The following is a 4875-nucleotide window of genomic DNA, read 5'->3' as shown; positions in this document are numbered from 1 at the left end:
GGACAATACAGCAAGCGCCGTAGGAATACCGTGATCTAACGGCTGTCGCTTCGGCATCCAACTGCAGAGTGACCATCATGTTGTTAGACATAGACAAAGCGTTTGACAGGGTCCATCACAACTACCTGCTACGTGTCGTGTCGAAAATGCGATTGAAGCCATTTTTTGTAAATATCATCAGGAGATTATACATTCATTTAACTTCAAGAATTCTTGTAAATGGATAATTAACATAAAGAATTCCCATTCTACCGTCCATACGACAAGGCTGCCCCCTCTCGATGCTACTGTTCTCAATATCAATCGAGCAAGTTCTACGACCACTATCTGAGAAGCTTAATGGAAATGAAAATGGAGGCAACAAATATGTTTATAGATGTTACAGTGATGACCTGGCCGTGTAAATGTCTGATCCAACCGATGTTATGAAGATACAAGACGTGATTCAAATATGTAGTTACTATTATGGAGCTAAAGTCAATGTAAGAAAATCCAGCATTCTGCAGTTAGGTCGATGGATACGATTCACTGAAACTGGGCCAGTAGAAAAGCAGATAGCATCAAACTTGTAGGGACGTGGTTCAGCGAATGCCCCACCAATAGCCGCATCTGGTAGGCGCGCAGTCCACGGCGTCTTGTCACGGTCCGCGAGGCTCTCCCCGTCGGAAATTCGAGTCCTCCCTCCGGCACGGGTGTGTGTTGTCCTTTGTGTAAGTTAGATTAAGTAGTGCGTAAGCTCAGGGACCGATGACCTCAGCAATCTGGTCCCATAAGACCTTACCACAAATTTCCAATTTCCTACCGAGACAACAGCCTTGAATTTTAAAATGAAGCTCAGTAACAGCTGAGCGATATTAAGAAAGAATTCCACTCGTCTTCTAGTAATAACAGAAAAAAATCACGCTGATAAATCATGCTATGCTACCTAGGGTGTACTCCCTCGCAAGTATTTTCCCCTTGCCTCCGACAATACAGAAACGCAATGAATCTGTTCCAGAGCGGTTCATATGGACATGGTGTGTCCTTATGGTTAATTACCAAACCGTGAATCTACCTGAAACAAATGGTGGCTTAAGGCTAACCGACGTTAGAGATAAACGCAGAGCTCTGTTGATATTCAGGACAGCAAATGTCCTGGCAACAGGTGACGGAAATCCCACAGCAGACGTTGTGAATGTTGCGTCTCCTCCAGATAGCAGGTTTCCAGCTATGGTCGGCCATATTAGTTATAGGTTGTTGCATATTAAAACACATATTATAGACAATAGGTACGTCAGATAAAGGGTAAGGAACTGAACAAGCAAGGAAGTCTATAAAGTGCTGGCAGAAGATAAGTGTGTAAGCAAATTAGCAAAGAACTTCCCCACAATCACTTGGAGTAAAGTTCGGCAAAATATTCGTGTTACAACCTTACTGTCGCATGTATGAGCTACGTTATTCAAATGGTTCTAAGCACTATGGGACTTAACATCTGAAGTCATCAGTCCCATGGACTTAGAACTACTTAAACCATCACACACATCCATGCCCGAGGCATAGCAGCTGTGTGGTTCCAGGCTGAAGTGCCTAGAACCGCTCGACCGCAGTGGCCGGCAGCTACATGGTATTGCGCTTTATACAACACCACAAGCACAAATGAGCGTCTATTCAGGATCGGCTTGTCAAATACTGGACTGTCAGAACACTGATACACTCCTCCACCGTTTTATTTGCAGTGCTGCTAACGAGATATGGAAATGGACATGACATAAACTTGCCATTATGATCTGTACGACTGACAATAATATATGTGCTGGCTTAAGCTGTCGCTAGCGCACCAAGTGGCAAACAGGTTGCGAGAAGATCGATGGTAGGCACAAGCAATGCACCTATGAAGATAGAGGCCGAAAACAGACTCGCAGGCGACGCACCGCCAACAGCCTCTCGGCCGCCAGTATTTAGATAGCCGCTGTAGACCAGAGGGCGTGGTCAATCCTGGGCAGTCATCCAGTGAGTCAACGAGTCGAGTCATCAGTCGCAGCCCAAAGGGAATTGCATTCGCAGTTAGGTCAGCCTCTAACTCAGAGTCAGTCAGTACCTTGCGACCAGGGTAGTGTGCATAGCGGGACGTGTACTTCACTCGCAGTGAGGCTAACGTGGACTATTACCGAAGAACTGGTACCACAACACCTGGACTGTCTTAAGTGACTTCTTGTTCTTACGAATAAAGAACCTTGTTAATACAAGCGTGCATTTTGTGTTATAGAAGAAGATACCGGCCACCAGACAACATTGTCCCCTTGCTTCCCAGGGTACAAGCCTACTGTGACAATGAGTCGACACAAAAACTGGCGACGAGTATAATTCAGTGCAGATTTACTTGGTTTTCTTGTGTTTTTACTTGTAGGGGTGCTCGTATTCAAGTGTTGGTAATCTATTATTGTATTCTTATATGTATTCCAGGAGGGGAGCTGCAGAACTAATCAAATTTCTCTTTTCAGAGGCTTTGATTGCTTTTTTGGTATAACATATTTGTGTAAGCCATGGCTACCCCACCCCCTCTACCCCAGCCCCAGCGCCTCAGCCGCAGACGGCCAATGTGATGGCTCTAACACAAGCTTTTCAGTTTCAGAACCATCAAATTGCTGCTTTGATGACGACAGCACAATAACTCGTGGCTGCACAAGCCACGTCGGCCACACGACAGCAACCGACCGATTGACTAGCACAACAAGTGCCGCTGACCAGCATACCAGCGTTCCGGCACGGAAGAGGAATAGTTCGAATACCTGATACAGTTCCCAGCACATTATCAAGTTCATAGTGTAGAAGGTACTGTATAGCTACAATACTTTCTTCTGATTGAGGGGTCCCCATTGCTCAGGTTAATACAAAAACTATTCCCAATTGTATCTCCCTCTAGCACTACAGAAGAAATTTGATTTAATACGAGCATTCTTATCTTAAAAGAAAGATATGTATCCTTAATATTGTATTGTATGTTAACCGGGGGTCTAGAAACGACGGAGGGGCTCCGTCCCCGCCGCAGCCGCAGTGGTCCACAACCCCACAATGACCACCGCAGTCCACTTCACCCCTCCGCCGCCCCACACCGAACCACTCTTTCAGGGTTACTGTGCGGCTCGACCCCCGGTGGACCCCCCCCCCCCCTCCCCCCATTGAACGTCTCACATCAGACGAGTGTGTAACCCCTATGTTTGCGTGGTAGAGTAATGGTGGTGTATGCGTATGTGGAGAACTTGTTTGCACAGCGATCGCAGACATAGTGTAGCTGAGGTGGAATAAGGGGAACCAGCCTGCATTCGCCGAGGCAGATGGGAATCCGCCTAAAAACCATCCACAGACTGGCCGGCTCACCGGACCTCGACACAAGTCTGCCAGGCGGATTTGTGCCGGGGACCAGACACTCCTTCCCAGTCCGGAAAGCCGTGGGGGTCTAACGACGCACGGCTAACCGGGTGGGCATCCTCAGCATTCTTTTGTATACACATAAGGAATATGTTTAAATTTTCAGGAAGTCTGTTCATTTATGGGTGCATAACTCACTGTAAGTGTACTTAGAACGTGTTTTATTTTTCGAGGAATGTAAGAATGCATTTCAGCTCTCAGGCAACAGAGATACCTGATACCACCATTTCTGTTTGATTGGTGTAGTATCATCTGAGTTTATTTCTCTGTTGAAGACGACATATGATAAAAAAGAAAAAAGTTCTAGCAGAGACCTTCGTCATTATCAGCGCCAACGAAAATGGAAATGTGCACCTCCTGGCGAGTGGCGCGCTCCAAGTTAGGAGAAGTGGAATTAGTAAACAAAGAAAGAATAGTCCTTCACGCATGTCAATTAATTGTACTTGAAAACAAGTGCATTGAAGCCAGGTGTATGTGTGTGTGTGTGTGTGTGTGTGTGTGTGTGTGTGTGTGTGTATAAAGTATGGTATAATAGTTAGCACTCTGAATCCAAAGGAAACAAAAGTTGGTAGAGCACATGCCTGCAAAAGGCAACGGTTCCGATTCGATTATCAGTCCGGCGTACAGTTTTAACCTGCCAAGAAGTTTCATATCAGCGTACACTCCGATGCTGTATGAAAATTTCATCTTGGAAACATCCTACAGGCTGTGGTTAAGCCATAACTCCGCAGTATTCTTTTTTCCGCGATGCTAGTCATGCATGTTTCGCAGCAGAGCTTCTATGAACTTTGGAAAGTAGGAAGTGAGGTATCTCCGCAAGCAAAGCTGTGAGAAGGGGTCGTGAGTCGTGCTTGGGTAGCTCAACTCCAAGAAAACAAGACTAGATCCCTCAACTGCTTCCAAAGAGTGCAGTTTATAAATGTGTATGTTCTTAGTAGAAAGTGTTACCGAAACCCACTGACACTGCTCACAAGCTTCTTGTTGCTATTTTTTTTTTTTTTTTTTTTTTTTTTTTTTTTTTTTTTTTTGGAGGAAAAATATCTTCAAAACTCCAGTTCAGATAACACTGGCTCGCCATGCAGGCAGGTTAGGTACACTACTGGCCATTAAAATTGCTACACCAAGAAGAAATCCAGATGATAAACGGGTATTCATTGGACAAATATATTATATTAGAACTGACATGTGATTCCATTTTTACGCAGTTTGGGTGCATAGATCCTGAGAAATCATTATCCAGAACGACCACCTCTGGCCGTAATAACGGCCTCGATACGCATGGGCATTGAGTTAACCAGAGCTTGGATAGCGTGTACAGGTACAGCTGCCCATGCAGCTTCAACAAGATACCACAGTTCATCAAGAGTAGTGACTGGCGTATTGTGACGAGCCAGTTGCTCGGCCACCATTGACCAGACGTTTTCAATTGGTGAGAGATCTGGAGAATGTGCTGGCCAGGGCAGCAGT

This window comes from Schistocerca cancellata, unplaced genomic scaffold (genome assembly GCF_023864275.1).
Source record: "Schistocerca cancellata isolate TAMUIC-IGC-003103 unplaced genomic scaffold, iqSchCanc2.1 HiC_scaffold_1153, whole genome shotgun sequence".
Taxonomy (NCBI): Eukaryota; Metazoa; Arthropoda; class Insecta; order Orthoptera; family Acrididae; genus Schistocerca; species Schistocerca cancellata.
The sequence above is the reverse complement of the archived record's forward strand: the minus strand, read 5'-3'. Positions refer to the sequence as shown.